The 24,514-nt window shown below is 46.7% G+C and overlaps 1 non-coding gene and 1 pseudogene across 1 annotated transcript; one reads left to right on the top strand and one right to left on the bottom strand.

Moving 5' to 3' along the window:
- Window positions 1–627: 627 nt before the first annotated feature.
- Window positions 628–747, bottom strand: LOC135051456 (5S ribosomal RNA; annotated as a pseudogene).
- A 7,889-nt stretch (window positions 748–8,636) lies between these two features.
- Window positions 8,637–8,774, top strand: LOC135054288 (U11 spliceosomal RNA). Its single transcript, XR_010243485.1, has one exon. It is a non-coding gene; the product is annotated as a U11 spliceosomal RNA (small nuclear RNA).
- The last annotated feature ends 15,740 nt before the right edge of the window (window positions 8,775–24,514 follow it).

Below are 24,514 nucleotides of genomic sequence, written 5' to 3'. Positions count from 1 at the left end.
GCATTTTTTTTCCTGATTTTAACCCATTCCCACCCCTTCCCACTAAAAACCATGCTCTCTCTATTTTAGTCATTTAAAAAAAAAACTTTTAAAAAATATAAAAATAATACTTGTGTCCCTCTAATAGACAAACCAAGTACATAATCCTTTCTAATATAAATAGATATGCTATTAGCAATAAAAAAAAACACAAAAAAAACATGTTTTAATTTTTTTTTATTAGATTCCGCCAGCAAAGTGTGGCGGAAGGAAATTGTCGATATTACTGTCGAAAAGCACTAAAGTCGAATCCACATTCTTCAATTGAATATACTTTTGTCGAATTGCCGCATTTTTACCACTGCAGACATGTCGAATTTTCAAAATGTCGAATTGCAAAAAGTCGAATCTGAATAGTCCGTTTTTTTGACGAAAATTACTGTATTGCATTGTCGATTTTTTTTTTTTGTGTCGAAAATGACCCGTTTTTCGACATTTTCGGGAATTCGACTGCAATTGCATATACCCCACTGTCTATCTATCAAACGGATAGGAATAAGAATATATGTGCAAAAAGAATCCAAACTGCCCTATTGGAGAAAACCCACAGAATGCACAATGTTCGCTGCCTTGTGGTATTAAGTGAGTGATGTACAGCACCCAGTATTCCCAGATCGTCACCGATACTGGTACTGACTGGGCCCAACACTGCTTAGTTTCCAAGATCAGCCGGAATTGGATGTTTGCCAGTGTGGTATGGCTGTAAATATCACTAGACCAACATATGTTGTCTACTGGGGAATCCCATATAGGCAGCTGGAATCTGATACTGCTAAATACAACACCAAGGATGGACAATAAGCTGCACATAGTGAGCAAGAAAGGGTCTGCATGGTGGATGTTGAAAGCGAGGGTGAAAGGAAAGGTGTCACTGCTAGTGAAGTGGGGACCTGTCAAGATCAAGTCTCTAGATATATAAAGACACACGGCGGTGTCTGACAGCACATAGCATGCAAAGAACATCAATGACAGGACACACGGCGGTGTCTAAGAAAATGAAACCAAACAGCGGAATGCAGAGTCCAACAAAAAGTCACTATAACATGTCACAGGAAACAACCTAAACGAAAATCTTCATTAAGGCCAATCAGAGTAAGGCAATTAAGTCTGTGTATCCATTGTAGTTCTCGTTGTAGCAAAATTCTGTCCCGATCACCCCCACGTTGTAGGGGCGGTATGTGATCAATGATACAACATTTGAGCTGGTTAACAGTATGATGTGCATCCTTGAAGTGTCTTGCGACCGGTAAGTTAGTAAAGTCTTTTGAGGTGTCTGTAGCAATTAGGCACTTCTAGATAGATGAGCGGTGTTGGCTGAGCCGTTCTTTCATCATTCTACTAGTCTTGCCAACATACAGACGGTTGCATGGGCATCTCAAAATGTAAACAACAAATCTACTGTTACAGTCCAGCCTATATTTGATGGAATATTCCCTCCCATCAGTGGGATTTTTGAAGCGATTGCCCATTATCAGAAAAGAGCAATTCGAACATCCTGTACACTTAAATACTCTTGGTTTGGTGGTAAGCCAATTGGACATCTGTCTAGGTTTCCGCTGTGAAAAGTCTGTCTTGACCAAAAGGTCCTTGAGATTCGGTCCTCGTCTATAAGCAAATCTTGGTATTAGAGATAAGTCTTTTTTCAATGTCGGATCACTGGAGATCAAATGCCAATGTTCCCTGATGCGGTTACGTATAAAGGCTGATGCCGTAGTGAACATACTGGAAAAATTGAGCCTATCCCGATCTTTATTGGTAGGATCAGTTTTCACATATAGAAGTTCAGTTCTGTTAAGTTTCTCAATCCGCGATAAAGCATTATTGATATCGTTCTTGGAGTATCCTCTGTCCAAGAATCTCTGGCACATAGATTCCAAAGCTCCTGGCAATTCCGTTGGGTTAGAGGTGCTGCGTATCACCCTCAGCAGTTGAGAGAAAGGCAAGCCCTTTTTCAAAGGCGCTGGATGAAAACTGGAGTGCAATAAAAGAGTGTTACGGTCAGAGTCCTTACTGTAGATTGAAGTTAGCAATGTATTATTCTCCTTTTTGATGGTCACATCCAAAAAATTTATTTGTGTTTTACTGAAGGTCAAACTGAATCTGATGGTTCCAGGGAGGGCGTTGAGTTCATTGATGAATTCCAAAAGATGTTCTTCACTGCCTTGCCAAATAAAAAATAAATCATCGATGTATCGTACATAAAATGCTAAAAAGTGACAAAAACTTGCCAATGATGTGCACCTGCTCATATGCTGCCATAAAAATGTTGGCATAAGAGGGCGCCATGTTAGAACCCATGGCGGTCCCTTGTTTCTGCAAGTAGAAACAATTTTCAAAAAGAAAATAATTTTTGTTGAGGATGAGGTCAATGAGTAACATAAGAAAGGAGACTGGCGGTCCAAAATATGCATCGCTGTTGTTGAGAAGATCTCTGCATGATTCAATACCCTGTATATGGGGGATATTGGTGTAAAGACTGGAAGCGTCCAAAGTGACAAGCAAGGTATCCTCTGTCACACTCTGCACTCCTTCTAATTTCCTCAAAAAGTCAGAGGTGTCCTCTATATAGCTGGATGTTCTCCTAACCAGTGGTTGCAGATAAAAGTCGACCAATTGGGAAAGGGGCTGACACAGGGACCCTCTGGCCGAGATAATAGGTCGTCCAGGAGGCTGAGTTAGTGATTTGTGTATTTTTGGAAGTGTATACAAAAATAGAATTTTGGGATGTGTGGTGGTCAAAAATTCAGCTGTGCTTTGATTGATATAGCCATTGTTGAGTCCCATTTGTATAATAGAGTCAATCTCTATTTTGTACACTCCTGTTGGATCGTGAGTTTCTGATAACACATGGTATCCGAGAGTTGGCTGTTGGCCTCCCGTATGTAGTAGTCAAAATCAAGGAGTACGATTCCTCCACCTTTGTCCGCAGCTCTGATGATTAACTGGGTGTCGTTGCGCAATGAGTCAATGGATTTTCTCTCTCCCAATGTGATGTTGTGATGGTTAATTCTTTGGTTGGCGATGTATGGAATGGTATCCCTTTTGAGAACCCTCATAAAAGTGTGTAAAGAAGGGTTTTGTGATGGTGGGTCAAATAGGCTTGGCTTTTTTGGTAAACTTGACTGGTTGGTTGAGGATGTTGATCCTGAATCGAGGTTAGTTCCTGCAAAAAAATCTTTAAGCCGAAGTTGCCTGCCAAATTTTTAAAGATCCACATGCTATTTAAATTCATCCTGTGTTACTGTGGGAACAAAGGATAGGCCTTTGTTCAGAATGGACAGTTCGTCATGTGTTAAGGAATGCTGGGACAGATTGAAGACTACCATTTCTAATTGTGTTTTTGTTGTCTTTTCCTTTCTTTTTCTCCCACCTCGACGGGTGGGTACAGCGGTTTTTTTGGCGGTCTTCTATTCCTGGAGGATCTTGGTAAAGATGTAAAGTTTTGGCCAGAGGTAGATGGAGCGTCTGAGTCGCTTGCCTAAGTTTGGGACTGCCTGTCAATGTCTGTAAAGGGTTGTATAGGTCTTCTGCCACGTTGGAACTGTGGTTTATATCTTCGGGGTTCACTACGCGAATACCAAGGATATACCCTGTTATCCTTGTAGTCCAATTTGACCTGTTTGTACTTATTCTTTTTGAACTTCAGCAAATCCCCTTTAAATGTATCTATGTCCTTATTCAACTTGGACAGAAGCTCATTGTCTGGGGTTTGGATTGACTTAAATACGTCTGATGCTTCTAATTCGGAGATGTCCTTCCTGATATCATTCAAATCAATGCCTGCCTGTTCAATCACCAGCAGCATTAAGTCAAATGAACACTTATTCAGTATGTTGCACCATCTGGCGCAGAAATCATTGCTATGTCTTCCCAGTGTGGGTTGGTTACGCAACCTGAACCCCCTGGGAATAAATTGCTCTTTATAATATTGCAATAAGGTAAGTCCATGGAGTTGAAGTTCAACTTCCCGTTTCTTTAATCTTAGGAGATCACTGATAAACTCCTCCGGACTGTCAGTGTGAAAGGCCAGTGAGTCAGTGTCATCAAAGAGAATGCGTTCTGCATCAGCATCATTAAACTGTAGCACAGATGTAATTTCCTTACTGGTAGGCATTGAAAAAAAGAAAAACTATAATGATAGATATTTGTTTGCTCAGACTAGCACAGGCATGCTTGATCACACACCACAAGGCTGTATATGTGCAAAAAAGATACTGGTAACAAGAAAACAAGAAAAAAATACTGAAAAGTCAATTATTAACCGAGGAGAGAACATGTAAACTCCACGGGGCAGGTGCACATCAAAAAATTGAGTAACGATAGGAAATCACGACAGCACTCAAAGCCTATGTATATAAAGCAAAAAATGGTGGTGCAAGGCAGCAATAAATATAAAACACTCACTTCTCCAGCGATGCAGAAAAAGTAGACAAGCCAGCACTCACGTGTAGATGAAAGAAAAGCAGGATTTATTCCTTAACCAAACGGCATGGTGAAGTACAGCAAATACAGCAAACACAGCCCGACAGCTGTTTCAACCGACTGGTCTTCCTCAGGGGCTAACCGCACGGTTGTCAGAACATGAAATATAAGCTTCAAATGGCACCACAATCAACCCAGCAGCAACAGGACGTGGGCTGAGACAAGTCCGGGCATGTCTAATGCATCCCCTGCTGTCTCCTCCCACTCCATGACACTGTTAACTAAGCTAAACAAACCTGGTGTCATGCATAGCAACGGCTCCGGAGCGCGGCAAAACGTGTGGCAGGTGGTCTCAGCGGGTGGTAGTCATGTGACCGCTGGTCGGCTGGCCGACAGTCACATGACCTCCTCCGTGAGCCCGACGGCTCACTATCCCGATGGTCGGCATGCCGACCAACAGGGACTATTTCCACTCGTGGGTGTCCACGACACCCATAGAGTGGGAATAGAACCCGTGGCGACCGCAGGTCGCCACCGAGCCCGCAGCGTGGCGAGCGCAGCGAGCCCGCAAGGGGCTTGCTGCACTCGCCCCTCCCCGCCGGGATCCCGGCGTCGGTATGCTGCCGGGATCCCGGCGTCGGTAAGGTGACCAGCGGTCAGGAGACCGCCGGTCACCCGTACTACACCCGTCTCAGCAGCCTGACTAGTAAATGGCATGCTGATAGTGAGGGGAATTGCAAGGACGCTGTGTATCAAAACAGCAGTGAATGAAATGAAGTGATGTGTTTAAAAAAGTAAAAGGAATAGTGCTGAAGCTCAGCAGAACAGGGTTCCCTGAAAGTGCTGGCTAGAAAGTGCAAGGTGCAAAAAGCAGGAAGGAATGACAGATCTAATAGAAATAATAGCAGGTGACACAAGGACAACCCTCAAAACAGCCTACTGCAAAGCAATGCCCACTTGTTACGGCAATCAATATATACACTATATATATATATATATATATATATATACATACATAAATATACATATTTCTTATTTTTTTATTTTGTATTTTTAGTAAATTCATTCTTTACCTAATTCACTCATAACCCCCAAACCCCCACCCCAGCCAATTTCTGAGCGGTTTTTTGGGGAAAAATGTCAGTTGAGTGGTTAAGGATAGACAACAGGTAGTGTATTTCACTATCCTTGTGCCCTAAGAAAAGAGCTTTCCAGACAAGCTGTAATTCTGACACTTGTATCCCAGTTATCCCCCTCAAGGCAACATCCCATATGGTTAATAAAGTAGGTGACCCACTACATACCTATATCCTAGGACTGTATGTCTATAAAGGTGCTGTCTATGAAAATCATAGACAAAGAGGAGTAATAAAAAACCTCTTTCTTACATCATGCAATATCACACTTCCAAACTCCCAAGATAATTGTCTGAAAATACTACATTTCTGGTTTCCTCCTAGTCTGAACTATGGTATCTGGAAACTTAGCGTCAAACCCCATGCCATAAATTAAACTGATACATGTTTTCACAACAAACAGCCCATAAACAGACTGGCTTTTTTTAAATGGAAGCCTACTTCATGGTCCCACTGCCATATTTAGTACCTCTGAGTACCAAAATGTATCTATGTTTCCAGAACCTCTGTAAGTTCTAGAACATTGAATTGTCAGTCTCATCTACTACCTGCAGCATCTGGTAGTAGATGAGACCAGGTGGTCTACCATCAAAGCAATCGCAAGGCCCAGTGGAGCATATTTTCTAAGCTCAGCGAGACTGGGCATATTCAATGTAGAGTGATTATAAAACTTTTGGACCAGATTCCCTGATGATGGTTCAGTCTAATAGCCTACCTCCCTTGCAGACTGCCATTGATCTCCTAATGAGGACCCTTGTCTCTACACAATTGCTCAGATCATACCTGCTCTTTGAGAGACTGTATAGCCTATGACAAAAGATGGTAAATTATATTTGATCAGCAATGGTAGATTAGAACTCCACTCTTAGCATGTTACAGATCTGATGCAATGAATGGGAATCAGCATGATTCACTGGCAACTATAAAACCCATCCATGGGCTTTCAGATATCCACTGCCCTTGTCAGGATAGCTTGAAGAGCATCATCTGTTACTTTGAAAAACAAATCATTAAAAAGGGCTTAAACCTTATTTCCAAACATATTACAAGGCATGCCAAATTGTTTTATATGAGAACCACACACTCCAGTATTGCTATTTGTCTCTTGGATTGCTCACTCACATGCTGAGGGGGTTATTCAGTAAGGATAGCTCCTGTGATCCTCAGCGCAGCTTCCCAATAATCTGGAAACTGTGCATGCGCAGGACCTGTGCTGCGATCACATAGCAGTATTGTGAATGCCCCTGCCTGATTGACAGGCAGAGGCGTATGGGGGGAGGGACGAAGGCGGACGGCGTTGCCAGAAACGGGGAGAGTGTTGCCCCCATTTTCCAGGAGTGGCGAGGCCAAGGAGTCACCTTGCAAGTCGCCCTGCGACGGCCAGTCTGAGTAAGGTGAGACTTACTCAGCTGGCAGTCTTCGGGGAACATCGCGCCCTTTAGTCACAATGTTGATCCCAGGCTGCGATGTGGTTGCAGCGCTGGGATCACATATGCAGCAAGGACGTGTGTTACACCTCCGACTGCATTTGCATTGATAAGGATGGCATTTGCAAATCTGCCTGCGAGCAGCTTTACAAATGCGATCCATGCTAAATTAGCCCCTGAGCTTTCACAGATTTCAGTTAAAATGGATTATGTGCAGGTGGGCATCACTCATACTCCCATCTCATCATATGACTGTTCTTATAGATTAAAATCTGTCTACCTTCAGTCCCGTATACGGGTTATTCCACACCAACTCAACACAGGTTTCAGACTGACCTCTTCAGTTTGTGATGAAATTTGGTATAATTAATGCTGTTATGGGTGTAATGAAACCCCCCAAATCTTATAGGCCCTACACACTGGGCGATGTGAGTGAAAGATATGAACGATCTCATTCATTAATGAACGAGATACCGTTCATATATTTCAGTGTGGAGGCCCCAGCGATGAACGATGCGCGGCCCGCGCTCGTTTATCGCTGGTGCCCTGTCGCTTGTGGATGCAGGCCAATATGGACGATCTCGTCCATATTTGCCTGCACTGCTATGGAGCTGGGTGACGGGGGAAGTGAAGAAACTTCATTCCCCCGTCACTGCCCCCCCCCCCCCCCCCCCGCCGCCGGGCAGCTCGGCGGCGGATCGCGCAGTGTGTAGGGCCCATTAGACTGATATGTTCAACGGTTTTGAAGTTATATGGCTTTAAAGCAGCATTTTTATTCATGAGAATTCGCTATTAATGTTTTTTTTTTTTAAATTGTACTTGCACCTCACCTAATTGAGCTAGAGAGTTGAGCAAGGTTTAATTTTAAACCTATTTTTATGGGCTTTCATATAATTATAACACAGCAGTATGTTTCCATAAGAATGTAAAATGACGCATTTCTCAGAAACAAAATTTGGATTTTATCAAAAAGCCAATATTTAACATTTTTGAAAAAAAAAATCTAAAAAATAGTTCATACTGTTGTTAATAAATCACCAAACTGTTATTTCTCCTTCATCCACTAGGGGCCACTGGAGCGTAGTTACAATGGGGAAATAGTAGGCAGTAATTGGGAGCTGGCACTTTAAAATTCTCACACTGTGGCTAGCTCCTCCCCTACTATCTCCCCTCCAAGCCAGTCTTAGTCTTAGTTTAGTGCCCGAGGGAGCTGGTTCACTTGGGTTTAGCTGAAGAATTTTTTTCTTTTTTCTTTATTATTTTATTTTTCTTACTTACACACACAGACTGGCAGCTCTGCCACTGCCAGTCTGCACCGCGGGAGCTGCCGGCGGGGTCCCATCGCAGCTGCGTGCGGCTCGGGATGGGCCCCGGCTGAGGGAGACACTGAGCTCTCCTGAGTTGGCGGACACCGCTGCGTGCGGCGCGTGTCGGGGCCGCTCAACCAGCAGAAGATTCCGGCAGCAAGGCAACGGTGAGCATCAAAAATGGCCGGACACCGCTGCTTGCGGCGTGTGTCGGGGCCGATCGGTCGAGCATCCGCTGAGTGCGGCTCCTGACGACACTACATCAGGACAGCGGTGAGTACAATCTCCCCCCCTCCAGACTGATGTATGTTTTTACTTGATTTAATGTATGGCACATCATGGTCTCCTAGTTTGGGGACATGGTGCGGAATCGATATCAAGAGATTTCGGAAGCATAATTTTTGCTATCAGGACTGCTTGTGAGTGACTCTCCGAGCGTCCTAAAAGGCGCACTTACTGATTTGAACTTGGCGCCATTATGTGGGGGGCAGAGCTTCAGCCCGCTCTGTAAGCGGGCTCAGCGCTCTTCACTACCCGGCTGCAGCATGCAGGCAGCCGGGTGATATACAAATACATTCTCCCCGCGGGTAATACAAGGGGCGGAGCTAACTCCCGCTCCGTTCGGCGGGCTCAGACTCCCCGCTCCCCCGCCGCAGCATACAGGCGGCCGGGGGATACATTTACATTCTCCGTTCCCCGGCCACAGCATACAGGCGGCCGGGGAGATACATTTACACTCTCCGTTCCCCGGCCGCAGCATTCAGGCGGCCAGGGAGATACATTTACTAAGTGAGGCGGCCGGGGGATACAGGGGCGCTTTCCGCTGTCCATGCAGCGGATTCGAATTTGGCGCCGAAGCAGGGGGGCGGAGCTAACTCCCGCTCTGTACGGCGGGCTCTCTCCGCTCCCCGGCCGCTGCAGCATGACACGCAGCTCCACAGTCCCCCGCTCCCTGGGCTGCTGAAAGCTCATTTCCTCTCCTGGCTGTGCAGGGAGGATTCTGTGCATAGTACAAGGTATGAGGGGGGGGGGGGGGGGGGTGATGGCTTATAACAGCGGGCTCCCAGCTCGGTTACTGTCTCTAGGCAACAGATCCTGTCTCTGGGGTTTTTAGTTTTTGTATGCATTGTGCTGCTGAAATATAGCTACATTCCTCCCTACAGGGCAGTCCTCTTTCCAACATTTTATACAGGTAGATCAGGGAACCTGCTCTATTACAGGAACTGGACATAGACAGTATTTATCTACCCTATTAGGTTCACATACACAGTATTTCTCTACCCGGTTGGGTTCACTGTGGTGTGTGTGTGTGTGTGTGTGTGTGTGTGTGTGTGTGTGTGTGTGTGTATATATATATATATATATATATATATATATAGATAAATATATATACAAACATATCTATATAAGTGTGTGTGGGTATGTATATATATATATATATATATATGTATATATGCATACAATACCATATATAGGGGATAAAACAAACACTTCCGCAATGTTTTCTAATAACAAAATACCCCACCTTGCCACATAACATTTCCCCCCATCTTTTCTCGCAGGCTGGTCACCATTTTGGAAAGCCAGCGCAACCTCCGAGAAACATCTGGTGCACCTAAATTAGCGGTACACTACATACAGGGCGGGGTGTTGCCTTCCCTTTATTATTCCTTGGTGTCACTAGTTACTAATGCTATTAGTAATTTGGGGAATGTGTTTAAGGCATCAGACAAATAACGCTGTGGCTCAGTACGCTAGTAGCGGGTATCTGAACATCCAAAAAAAAAAAAAAACTTTAAGGGGAGATCCTATAGCCTAGGGCTAAGACTCCTGTCCCACAGCGCAGCGTTACTGGTTCAGGTCTCCGCTGCTCCAGAAAGTTTATTTGAATCGTGTCGGTCACACATTATAGTGCAGACCTTGCATAGGGCTGTGTTTATTTAACCCACCTTTTCTCCTTTCGTTTGTCTCACCTGGGATAGTCAAAGAATTCCCTCTTAGGTGTGAAGTATGCGGTGGAGCCATTTGCTTAGCCCTCCACGCACCTGCAGGACACTCCTGTTTGAACAGCTCAGATTATACAGGTAATGTCGCTGTTAACCATAGACCTGGTACGTCATTTCACCTCTCCAGGTTTCTAAAGGAACCTTGTTAACCTTCCATGTTACAATACTAATGATGTCTGTTTTCTGTGGAGTCTGAACCAGTGTCTCAGAATATCCAGGTGCATTATACAGCAGTTCGGCTGATACTGCAGGTAAAGGAGACGGACACGTCAAGTCCATCAGGGTTCGACGCCGATGACGAAATGACAGCGACTGGTCCAGTTTCGGATGAGCTGGGCAGGCTCCGGTAGGCGGCCGGCAGACACCCGAATACACAATTTCAGGTATCAAACAATGTTTGTTTTCCTATCCTTTCCCCGCAGACGGCAGGAAAGGGTATCAGAACCTCTCCAGGGTATACCCCTCGATGTATCGCCGGTCCAACAAGCTGCCGTTTTCCTGAGGCAACCTGACTCAGGGATCCATCGAAGACACATATATGGCAGCGGTTCTACCTGGTCCGGAGCAGGTAGGTTGTGGAACAATTGTCCTCTAGGTTATAGGATGTTTCGCATCAGGATCAATTGATACTTTGGTACAGGTCAGAATCACGATTCTGCTTTATGTTCTTTGGAGGTCTCCACGTCTGCAGACTCGGAACCTGCATTTTCGCTTGGGCTGTCTTAACCCGACGACCTCTGGGGCTGCGACAGTGACAGGTGAACATGAAATCCTACGGGGCAGATCTTTCAGGGGAAGGAACTTTCTGCAGGATTTCTTGAACCATTGGAGGTAAGTCCACTTTGATTTCTCCTACTACTGCCCAAGCTCCAAGACAGACCTTTATCGGTCTTTCCTTTAGATTTTTCCGTGCCCTTTCAAGCTTTCGACTCCACACGGGCAATATCTCCGTAGCCAGGGGATCTCGGGGTTAAAAGGCTGAAGCAGAGGTTCAACATCCTCGGTCCAGTCTGATTTTCGGTCATCCTATACACCCACTACAGGGGGACAAGGCTTGGGCGGTTACAGACTAGATTTTGGGGTACAACCGTCTCAGGAGTCCCTCGGCATGGATCAGCCGATTTACGATGACAAGAGAGTCATACTGCAGGCGGCGCTCCATATGCTTCTAATCGCAAAAGGTGTTGTTCCCTGTTTTTCACAGATCATTTGAATCGGGACAGTTCTCAGGCCTTTGTTTTCTTTTCACGTTCCGAAGCAAGTTGGCTCGGCCAGGCCTATTCTGGCCTTAGAATCCTTTCAGTCTGTGATCGCTAGTTTGAAAAAAAAAAGGGAGTTTTACGTGTCCCTTGTCTTCAGAGATGCCTGTTTACTGATTTCCGCTGGGTTTTCCTTATCAGGCTTTTCTCAGATTCGCATTATAGGATTCTTATTTTCACTGTCAGTCCTTTCCTTTTGATCTCTCTTCCGCTCCCACAGGGTTCAGGAAGATCACAGAATAACTCTTTTTCAAGGGCAGGAGGTGACGTTGGTTCCCTAATGGGACAATCTACTGTTACTATCCCACTCTGTACATTAGGGGCTTCTGAATATCCGGAGAATCCAGGAGCTTCTGGTTCGACACAGATCCAATTTATGCTCCTCATAGACGTTTTCTCAACAGGGTCCGTCAGAGGATTTTTCCTTCCTCTGTACCAGGTACTCTATTTCTTCAGTCAAGCTGCGACGCAATGAGTGGTCGCCTACATTCCCCTCTGAGCGGGGGACAACAATCTTCTTTCCAGGTCAAGCTACCAGGTCAGACTCCCGGGTGAGGGAACATTCCCCGGAGTTTTGTCAGCTGGTCCGCTGTGGGTGGCGATTCCGGATCGACCTCAGGGCGTTCTGACTGACTCTTTAACCTTTTTCTACTCTCGGACATGAGCTCTGGCGGCAATAGCTGAGGATGCCCTCAGGGTTCCTGGGAGTTTCGGGTTATTCTATCCTGCCTCCTTTTCTATTTCTACCTCACGGTCGATAACACAGGAGGGGAATATGCGCGCTAGTCCTCTCCGTGGCTCTGGTTGGGCCGCGCATGACTTGAAGATACAGCTACACCTGTTGTCAGTAGAGGAGCCTTGGCTCCTACCTCGACTGGTCTGTCTACTTCAACAGGGTCCTTTTTCTTTGTTCATCTTACACTGAGTTCGTTTAAACGTGTGACTGTTCACGAGACCTCAGAAGGGAGGAGTTCCCTAGTTCGGTTATGCCTACTGGGCCCCAATTTCAGAAGTCTGTTACCTCTTCTCGCTTTTGCCACTTTTGGAAAACTTTAAGGGACATAATAAGGATAAAAAGGGGTTTTCCCCTTCTTTCAGTTACCATTCAGCCGTCATCTTGGGTTTCTCTGGGAGGTTTTGCTCGGCTGCGCTTCAAACCACATTGGCCTGAATTTTGTGTCTCTTCCTTTTTCGGTTTTCTTCCAAAAGAGATTTGCCTGGCGGCCGTAAGTTCGGGCTCTCTTTCAGGGAGTACTCTATTGGCAACTCCCCCGGCTGAGCTTCGGCCTCAGCGGTCGTTCCTTCCAGAGGGGATGTACGTTTTTCATATAAATCTGACACTAGTGTCTTTCAGTCCTCTTTGAATGTTGTCGGGGCTCGCCGACTCTCTCTACAGAGGTCTTAGGCTATTCGACGAAGTGTTTTTCCTCTTTGTTCTGTACGATGCTCCCGTACTAAATAGCCGGGGTCCCAGCATATGCTGGGCTGTTGGATTCATCTGACAGTCTTCTTGGCGGTTGCTCGGGAGCCTCCGTTTTCCTTTTCAGCGCACTATACGCGGGTTGTGGGACCTTTGTGGGCAGCTGCCCGTGGGGTCTCCATGAATACTTTGTCGGGCGGCTACTTGGTCGGACCGACATTCGTTTTGTCAAATTCTACAAGTTTGACACTTTTGCGGCCTCTGCATCACAGTTTGGCCGAGTGGTTTTACAGGGCTCTCAGCGCTCTCCCACCCGTTTTGGGAGCTCTGGGACGTCCCCATTGTAACTACGCTCCAGTGGCCCCTAGTGGATGAAGGAGAAATCAGGATTTTGGTACTTACCGATAAATCCCTTTCTCCGATTCCACCGGGGTCACTGGACGCCAGCCCAGCGCTGTTCCTCCTTGTTTTTTGCTTAATGGTTTGCAGATCACCATATGACTGCTTGTTGAGTTCAGGCTAGCCTGGTTTTTTGTCAGGTTCTGTTCCAGGTTTGGTTTAGGTTATCCTGGTTTACAGGGCGTCATTAACCTCCTCTACCTTACGGTTTGTTTATTCCAGCTCTCCTCGGGCACAGTTTTACGTAGACTGGCTTGGAGGGGAGATAGTAGGGGAGGAGCTAGCCACAGTGTGAGAATTTTAAAGTGCCAGCTCCCAATTACTGCCTACTATTTCCCCATTGTAACTACGCTCCAGTGGCCCCTGTGGAATCGGAGAAAGGGATTTATCGGTAAGTACCAAAATCCTGATTTTGGGATCACATGTTATAAGAGCTTTCATTTTTGAGTGATTCGTGAAAATTGTATTTAAAAAATAGGATTTTAATACCTACCGATAAATCCTTTTCTCATAGTCCATAAGGGATATTGGGGAGACTTAGTACGATGGGGTCCAAAGGAGCCGGTGCACTTTAAATTTCTTCACTGAGTGTGCTGGCTCCTCCCCTCTATGCCTCCTACCACAGGCAGTTATAGGTAAAAATGTGCCCAAAGGAGAAAGGACATATATGAGAGAAGGAACATGATAACAAAGGGTGGTGATATTTACATACCAGCACACCACTAGCATATAACAACCAGCAATGGCTGGTAACAACAACAGCAACAGCTGAACAGGTTACCACATAACAAAAACCTGCAGAAAAGTCAACGAACTGAGGCGGGCGCCGAATATCCCTTATGGAGTACGAGAAAAGGATTACCGGTAGGTAATAAACTCCTATTTTCTCTAGCATCCATAAGGGATATTGGGGAATCTAATATGATGGGGACGTCCTAAAGCTTTCAGAACGGGCGGGAACGTGCGGAGACTGCTGCAGCACCGCCTGCCCAAACTGGATATCCTCTTTGGCAAGGGTATCAAACTTGTAGAACTTCACACAGGTGTTCTTCCCCGACCAGATAGCAGGTGTTCTTCCCCGACATAGTTGCAAGGCCGAGACTCCATGGGCAGCCACCCAGGAAGAGCCCACTGATCTTGTAGAGTGGGCCTTCAGAGACTTAGGAACAGGTAAGGCTGCCAACACATAGGCCTGTTGGATAGTAAGCCTAATCCAATGAGCAATGGACTGCTTTGAAGCAGGGCAACTCTTCTTCTGCGCATCATAGAGCACGAACAAGGAATCTGTTTTTCTGACCCGAGCTGTACGCTTGACATAGATCTTCAAAGCACGCACAGCATCCAATGCCTCCGGAGGAGCAGAAGTGTCAGAACTGGACGGAATCACAAGAGGTTGATTCAGGTGAAATGCGGAGACCGTGAGCAATACCAGGGAAGCTTCTTGTGGAGCCGAGAAGCCATCATGTCTATTTGTGGGAAACCCCACCAGTCGATGATCTGGTGGAACACCAGATGGTGGAGCCCCCACTCCCCTGGGTGGAGATCGTGACGACTCAGGAAGTCCGCCTCCCAGTTGTCCACACCTGGAATGAGGACTGCGGACATTGCTCTTGCATTTCTTCCCGCCCAGGGGAGTATCTTTGACACCTCTCGCATGCAGGCTCAGCTTTTTGTCCCTCCTCGATGATTGATATACGCCACTGCCGTGGCATTGTCCGACTGTGATCCTTGAGCAGAGGAGAGGCCTGAAGCTGAGTATTGTAGGCTCGCATGGGTGGGCTGACCACCTGCCCTGGAACTGCGCCCCTTGGGGGACAGCTCCCCATCCGCATAGACTTGCATCCGTCATGAGGAGGGTCCAATCCTGAATCCCAAAACTCCGACCTTCCAGGAGATTGGAGCACTGTAGCCACCACAGGAGGGAAATCCTGGCCTGAGGTGACAGCCGAATCATCTGGTGCATCTGTAGCTGCATTTCGGACCACTTGCTCAGGAGATCCAACTGAAATGTTCTGGTATGGAACCTGCTATACTGGATCGCCTCGTATGAGGCAACCATCTTTCCCAACAATCATATGCAAAGATGAACGGACATTCGAGTAGGTCTGAGCACCATGCGGACTATCTCCTGAAGTGTATTCGCCTTGTCCTCTGGTAGAAACACCTTCTGGGCCACAGTATCCAGCAACATCCCCAGGAACAGAAGCCTCTGAGTTGGCTCCGGGTGGGACTTCTGTAAGTTGAGGATCCACCCATGTTCCGACAGAAGATAGATAGTGCGGTTGATATAGAGCAACCACAGCTCCTTGGATCGTGCTTTTATCAGAAGATTGTCCAGATAAGGGACAACATTGACACCCTGGACCCGGAGTTGGAACATCATCTCCGCTATCACCTTCGTGAATACCCACGGGGCTGTGGACAGGCCAAAGGGCAGTCCCTAGTATTGGAAGTGATTGTCCAGAAGGGCAAACTGCAGGTACGCCTGATGAGGTGGCCAAATCGGAATATGGAGGTAAGTGTCCTTGATGTCCAAGGAGACCATAAATTCCTGTTCTTCCAGGCCCGTAATCACTGCTCGCAGGGATTCCATCTTGAACACCTTCAAATAAGGATTCAAGGATTTTAGATTTAAAATAGGTCTGACCGAACCGTCCGGTTTCGGCACCACAAAAAGGTTTGAGTAAAACCCCATGCCGCTTTGTGGTATTAGTACTGGAACAATGACGTGGGGCTGCACCAACTTTCGGATGGCCTGTTGCAACGTAACCTGCATATCCTCCAAAGCTGGTAAGCTTTATTTGAAAATTTGTTGGGGAGTACTGTGGAACTCCAGCTTGTAGCCCTGAGAAACGACATCTCTGACCCAGGTATCCTGGCAGGAAGTCTCCCAGACGCGGCTGAAGTGACGCAGTCGAGCTCCCACCTCGAGATCCCCTCCGGGTGGGTTGGCACCATCATGCTGAGGCCTTAGTGGAAGCAGAACTGGTGGTCTGTTCCTGAGAGTTGGTGCGGGCAGATTTTCTAGACTTACCTCTGGTGCCTCTAGTAACATTGGAGGCACCTCTGGCCTTAGATCGAAATCTATGAGACCGAAAGGACTGGACAGATGGTCCCAGATAGGAGCGTCTCACCGGCGGGGCCCCAGAGGGGAGAAACGTAGATTTCCCAGCCGTAACTTTTGAAATCCAGGTATCCAATTCAACCACAAAGAGCCATTCCCCCGAAAAGGGGAGGGATTCCCCACTACGTTTGGATTCCACGTCCGCTATCCACTGACGCAACCACAAGGCATTGCGCACCGACACTGCCATGGCAGAAGTCCGAGCATTAATGTTCCCCATCTCCTTGAGAGATTCACAGAGGATCCGTGTAGTGTCCTGAATGTGTTTTAGGAGGGTTACCATAGTAACTAAAGGCATATCTCCCGAGAGGCCCCCCTGATGAGTGGCATGGGTCATCCAGCAACCCGCTATGGGTTATATTGTTTCTGTGCAGGGTAAATACTGGCTGCTTTATTTTTACACTGCAATTTAGATTTCAGTTTGAACACACCCCACCCAAATCTAACTCTCTCTGCACATGTTACATCTGCCCCACCTGCAGTGCACATGGTTTTGCCCAACTGCTAACAAATTTGCTGCTGCGATCAACTCTGAATTAGGCCCTCTAACCAGTGGGGCTCTGGACCCTCTCCCCCAGCCCCTTCACTGATTTGTAAAGACTGGCTGCATTGTTCACATGAAACAGAATCAGTAGATAATGGAGAGAATCTAGTGTGACATACACTGCAGAGCTTGTGTTTACCCATGTTTCACAGTAAGCACACAACATACACACAGTTATATTTCAAGCCTGCCCTACTGTATGTGAGAGAGGAGACAGAGAGAGAGAGAGAGAGAGAGGACACCAGCACACCCTGAGCTGCACAGCCCCAGTGAGGCTGTCAGCTCCTTATAATACAGTAAACACTAACAATTATTGTCCTAAATAGGATCCAGATAGTGTACACAAGCGGCTCTCCCCCCTTTGCTACACCCTGTACCAGATATCCAGCGTGGCTGAGGAGTCAGGATGCGCTGTATATGGCTGCAGCAAGCAGAGGAAGACGCCAAAACGCCTCAGGTTCCGCTCTGATGTAGCTCCGCCCCCTCCAATGGCACCAGAGTTCCACTAATATATTATATTGGCAAAGTCTCCTTTTAAGCTCAAAACATCACAAGTGCTAGTCAAGCCTTTTGTGCCAGTTCCACACGGGGGATTTTAGCTGGAGGAGGGTCCTGTATGCCGCGCCCGTGGTCAGCCGCACTTTGAACCGGGGGATCCTGGTTTGTACTCACCACCGATGTCACCTTCAGGCAGCATTAGGGGTGTGCGGCGTGCTGCAGCTGTGACAGCCAAGGCGCAGTGCCCCGTTGAACAACAACCCTTCAGGACGGTGGACCTGCAGCTGGGAAGCGGCTCTGCACCTCGTAAGGCCGGGGACCATCTCCCCCCCCCTAACTCCCACGGTGCAGGTATGCTGTTGCCCAGACAGCATACCGAAAATAACAAACAGAAAAAAAAGAAATTGAAGAAAACTCTCTGGGGCTCAGAGATGTGCATCCTCTCCTGAGGGCACTTTTTTCTAAACTACCTGTGGGAGGGGGCATAGAGGGGAGGAGTCAGCACACCCAGTTGAAGAAATTTAAAGTGCACTGGCTCCTTTGGACCCATCTATACCCATCGTATTAGATTCCCCAATATCCCTTATGGATGCTTGAGAAAAATAAATACAGTATTTTTTCCAGTTCACTACATTAGAGGAATGTTTGGGGATGAAATTTTACAGACAGCGCCTGTTCCCACTTCTGTGAAAGCGCATAGACGTAAGTTAATTTACCTGAACCACTACAAGTGGTCCAGGGACAGGATTGGTTTGGGTTGACTTTAAATAGTGAAGAAAGTCCATTTGTCACGAAGTTAAGCCCATCCATACCTAACCTGTCCCTGGACTATTTGTGTCACATTTGAAAAAGCGGAGTGTTTAAATATACCCCAGCTTGAGCACTGGTCCATTGATAGCCGGGTGACTGAGGGTTCTTGTGAGTACAGTGTTGCTCCCAGTCTGCTGTCTTTCTCTCTCTCTCCCAGCACCCATTCTCCAAGTTGCTGTTCCTTCCTGCTCCCAGCAAACATTCTCCCAGTCTGATGCTCCTCTGTAATTAAACACTGCTTTTTCAAATGTGACACAAATGGTCCAGGAACAGGTTAGGTTTTGGTGGGCTTAACTTCGTGACAAATGGACTTTCACTATTTAAAGCCCACCCAAACCTATCCTGTGCATGGACCACTTGTAGTGGTCCAGGAAAATGTAAAAGGCGAGCCGATTTAACACAATTGGAGTATCTTTCCACTTAAGTTTATGCGCCTGCACAGAAATGGGAGCGGGTGCTGTATGTAAAATTTCATCCCCAAACACACCTGAAGAGGACTGTGTATTCCTCTTATATAGTGGACTGGAAAATATAGTGTTTGTTGGTTTTTAAATACAATTTTCATGAATCACTCAAAAATGAAAGCTCTTATAGCATGTGATCTTATCATGATCCCAAAATAAAACTTTGGAACTTTATTAACAATAGTATGAACTATTTTGGAGGGTGTTTTATTTAAAAAAAAATTAAATATTGGCTTTTTGAGAAATTAAAAATTTTGTTTTTGAAAAATGTGTAATTTTAAATTTTTATGGAAACATACTGCTGTGTTATATATCATATGAAAGCCCATAAAAAGAGGTTTCAAATAAAACCTTGCCCAACTCTCTAGCTCAGGCATTCCCAACCACGATCCTCAAGGCACACCAACAGTGCAGGTTTTAGTGATATCCAGGCTTCAGCACAGATGGTTAAATCAAAATAACTGAGCTACTAATTAAGTCACCTGTGCTAAAGCCTGGATATCACTAAAACCTGAACTGTTGGTGTGCCTTGAGGACCGTGGTTGGGAAACACTGCTCTAGCTCAATTAGGTGAGCTACAAGTACAAAACATTAATAGCACATTTTTCATGAAAAAAATGCTGCTTTAAAGCCATAAAACTTCAAAACCGTTGAACACATCAGCCTAAGATTTGAGGGTTTTCGTTACAGTATTTATTATACCAAATTTCATCACAATCTGAAACAGTCAGTCTGAATCCTGAGTTCAGTTGGTGTGGAATAACCCCTAAGGATCTTTAATACGTCCTAACATTTCTGTCAAATGTATAAGGCTCTGAATGACAGAATATGGCCCAAACTACTATAAAATATATCTGAGAAAATGTTTTGCCCCAAACAATCTAGGTTACAAAACTGCATTTCTGCATAGCAAGATGTCTTCCCCAGAGCATTACCCCTTTTTTATGAGGGTAGGCACTGAGCACATCTGCCCCTTGCTGTGAACCATCTATACCTAAGGTAAGTTTCCCATTGCAGCATATCCAGCCACTCTTCCATAAGCAGGGTGGTCTGGTCTGGTTTCCACTTCCCAGATGAGTTATGTCATTTCGTAATGGCTGCAACTGCTGGCATCTGGGAGGATGCTCCTACTGCTGGTGTTTCTCAGCATGCAACAGCAGTTTGGTGTGCGGGTGCCCGACTACACATCTCCATATAACTTTGGGGGGCCTTGCAGCGGCATCCATGCAAAACCTGCCTCCGCTGCTGCCATAATCTCCTCCCTGGCTGTGGAGCCACCGCTCACCTTCCAACCAGCATCCGCTGCCAAAGTTTTGTCGCTCGTCACTGCTGCAGCCCAGGACTGGATGACTCTTATATCAGCACTTTGTGCCAGCCACACTAGTGGTATCAATACTAAGGATTGGAAACTGGCCTCAAAGCATGTTAATGTGGCAGCCTAGTAGCACAGACACAGGTCAAGTCCACAGCTGCCGCCCATGCAGAGATGTGGAGAACGATTGAACTGATCATCCTCCCACCTGCTCGCACAACCTCACCTCCCACAATTCCATTGTCTATTTATGGCACTACTATCTCTGCTAGCCCTCAAGTGTGCCGTCTTGGAGTAATCCTTGACTAGTTCCTCTCTTCTAAACTACACATTCAGTACAAACCTGCCATTGTCATCTCAAATATATTTCCAGGATCAGAGCCTTTCTCACCCAGGATGCTACGAAGACTCTTATCCACTCACTGGTCATCTCCAGACTAGACAACTGTGATCTCCTCCTGACTGGCATCCCTGACAAATGCCTCTCTCCACTCCAATCTATCCTCAATGCTGCTGCCTGGCTCATCTTCCTCCCCAAACATACAGTTCACCTTCCCTCTCTTACAAGCCCTTCACTGGCTCCAGTTCAGAATCCAATTAAAGCTTCTGGTACTCCCTTACAAAGCCCTCACCCACTCCTCTCCAATTTACAGTTCTGACCTTATCTCCCTTTAAACTCCTGCCTGTCCTGCTTTTCCTATATTGTCTTGAACTGTACATCACTGGTTTCTTGTTTTGCTTATATACTCTGTACTTGGGTGCGGTGGATCCCTTGTGGTGCCATATAAATCAAAGGTTAATAATAATAATAAGAATTTACTTACCGATAATTCTATTTCTCGGAGTCCGTAGTGGATGCTGGGGTTCCTGAAAGGACCATGGGGAATAGCGGCTCCGCAGGAGACAGGGCACAAAAGTAAAGCTTTTACAGGTCAGGTGGTGTGTACTGGCTCCTCCCCCTATGACCCTCCTCCAGACTCCAGTTAGGTACTGTGCCCGGACGAGCGTACACAATAAGGGAGGATTTTGAATCCCGGGTAAGACTCATACCAGCCACACCAATCACACCGTACAACTTGTGATCTAAACCCAGTTAACAGTATGATAACAGAGGAGCCTCTGAAAGATGGCTTCCTAAACAATAACCCGAATTAGTTAACAATAACTATGTACAAGTATTGCAGATAATCCGCACTTGGGATGGGCGCCCAGCATCCACTACGGACTCCGAGAAATAGAATTATCGGTAAGTAAATTCTTATTTTCTCTATCGTCCTAAGTGGATGCTGGGGTTCCTGAAAGGACCATGGGGATTATACCAAAGCTCCCAAACGGGCGGGAGAGTGCGGATGACTCTGCAGCACCGAATGAGAGAACTCCAGGTCCTCCTTTGCCAGGGTATCAAATTTGTAAAAATTTACAAACGTGTTCTCCCCTGACCACGTAGCTGCTCGGCAGAGTTGTAATGCCGAGACCCCTCGGGCAGCCGCCCAAGATGAGCCCACCTTCCTTGCGGAATGGGCCTTAACAGATTTAGGCTGTGGCAGGCCTGCCACAGAATGTACAAGTTGAATTTTGTTACAAAACCAACGAGCAATCGACTGCTTAGAAGCAGGTGCACCCAACTTTTTGGGTGCATACAGTATAAACAGCGAGTCAGATTTTCTGACTCCAGCCGTCCTTTAAATGTATATTTTTAAGGCTCTGACAACGTCCAACAACTTGGAGTCCTTCAAGTCGTCTGTAGCCGCAGGCACTACAATAGGCTGGTTCAGGTGAAACGCTGATACCACCTTAGGGAGAAAATGCGGACGCGTCCGCAGCTCTGCCCTATGTCGAATGGAAAATTAAATAAGGGCTTTTATAAGACAAAGCCGCCAGTTCAGATACTCTCCCGGCCGAAGCCAGGGCCAGTAACATAGTCACTTTCCATGTGAGATATTTCAAATCCACATTCTTTAGTGGTTCAAACCAATTGGATTTGAGGAAATCTAAAACTACATTTAGATCCCACGGTGCCACCTTAGGCACCACAGGAGGCTGTATATGCAGTACTCCTTTGATAAAAATCTGGACCTCAGGGACTGAGGCCAATTCTTTGTGGAAGAATATTGATAGGGCCGAAATTTGAACCTTAATAGATCCCAATTTGAGACCCATAGACAATCCTGATTGCAGGAAATGTAGGAAAACGACCCCGTTGAAATTCCTCCATCGGAGCACTCCGCTGCTCGCACCACGCAACATATTTTCGCCAAATACGGCGATAATGCTTCGCGGTGACTTCCTTCCTTGCCTTTATCAAGGTAGGAATGACTTCTTCTGGAATGCCTTTTCCTTTTAGGATCTGGCATTCAACGCCATGCCGTCAAACGCAGCCGCGGTAAGTCTTGAAAAAGACAAGGACCCTGCTGAAGCAGGTCCCTTCTCAGAAGTAGAGGCCACGGATCGTCCGTGACCATCTCTTGAAGTTCCGGGTACCAAGTCCTTCTTGGCCAATCCGGAGCCACTAGTCTTACTCCTCTTTGCCGTATAATCCTCAATACCTTTGGTATGAGAGGCAGAGGAGGAAACACATATACCGACTGGTACACCCAAGGTGTTACCAGCGCGTCCACAGCTATTGCCTGCGGATCTCTTGACCTGGCGCAATACCTGTCCAGTGTTTTGTTGAGGCGAGACGCCATCATGTCCACCATTGGTTTTACCCAACGGTTTAATAGCATGTGGAAAACTTCTGGATGAAGTCCCCACTCTCCCGGGTGAAGGTCGTGTCTGCTGAGGAAGTCTGCTTCCCAGTTGTCCACGCCCGGGATGAATACTGCTGACAGTGCTATCACGTGATTCTCCGCCCAGCGAAGGATCCTGGCAGCTTCTGCCATTGCCCTCCTGCTTCTTGTGCCGCCCTGTCTGTTTACATGGGCGACTGCCGTGATGTTGTCCGACTGGATCAACACCGGTCTTCCTTGAAGCAGAGGTTCCGCCTGGCTTAGAGCATTGTAGATTGCTCTTAGTTCCAGAATGCTTATGTGAAGAGACTTTTTCAGGCTCGACCACACTCCCTGGAAATTTCTTCCCTGTGTGACTGCTCCCCAGCCTCTCAGGCTGGCATCCGTGGTCACCAGGATCCAATCCTGTATGCCGAATCTGCGGCCCTCCAATAGATGAGCCTCCTGCAACCACCACAGAAGGGATACCCTTGTCCTCGGCGACAGGGTTATCCGCAGGTGCATCTGAAGATGCGACCCTGACCATTTGTCCAACAGATCCCTTTGCATGGAATCTGCCGAAAGGGATTGCTTCGTAAGAAGCTACCATTTTTTCCCAGGACTCTTGTGCATTGATGTACAGACACCTTTCCTGGTTTTAGGAGGTTCCTGACCAGGTCAGATAACTCCTTGGCTTTTTCTTCGGGAAGAAAAACCTTTTTCTGAACTGTGTCCAGAATCATCCCCAGGAACAGCAGACGAGTTGTCGGCATTAATTGGGATTTTGGAATATTCAGAATCCATCCGTGCTGCTTTAGCACCTCTTGAGATAGTGCTAAACCCATCTCTAGCTGTTCTCTGGACCTTGCCCTTATTAGGAGATCGTCCAAGTATGGGATAATTAATACGCCTTTTCTTCGAAGAAGAAATATTATCTCGGCCATTACCTTTGTAAAGACCCGAGGTGCCGTGGACAAACCAAACGGCAGCGTCTGAAACTGATAGTGACAGTTTTGTACAACGAACCTGAGGTACCCCTGGTGTGAGGGGTAATTGGAACGTGGAGATACGCATCCTTGATGTCCAAGGATACCATAAAGTCCCCTTCTTCCAGGTTCGCTATCACTGCTCTGAGTGACTCCATCTTGAACTTGAACTTCTTTATGTATAGGTTCAAGGACTTCAGATTTAGAATAGGCCTTACCGAGCCATCCGGCTTCGGTACCACAAATAGAGTGGAATAATACCCCTTCCCTTGTTGTAGAAGAGGTACCTTGACTATCACCTGCTGAGAATACAGCTTGTGAATGGCTTCCAAAACCGTCTCCCTTTCTGAGGGGGACGTTGGTAAAGCAGACTTCAGGAAACGGCGAGGTGGCTCTGTCTCTAATTTCAACCTGTACCCCTGAGATATTATCTGCAGGATCCAGGGATTTACCTGCGAGTGAGCCCACTGCGCGCTGTAATTTTTGAGACGACCGCCTACCGCCCCCGAGTCCGCTTGCGAAGCCCCAGCGTCATGCTGAGGCTTTTGTAGAAGCCGGGGAGGGCTTCTGTTCCTGGGAAGGAGCTGCCTGTTGCTGTCTCTTCCCTCGTCCTCTGCCTCGTGGCAGATATGAATAGCCCTTTGCTCTCTTAT

This window comes from Pseudophryne corroboree, chromosome 2 (genome assembly GCF_028390025.1).
Source record: "Pseudophryne corroboree isolate aPseCor3 chromosome 2, aPseCor3.hap2, whole genome shotgun sequence".
NCBI lineage: Eukaryota > Metazoa > Chordata > Amphibia > Anura > Myobatrachidae > Pseudophryne > Pseudophryne corroboree.
Note: the sequence above shows the minus strand (reverse complement) of the source record. Positions and strands in the feature narration are given on the sequence as shown.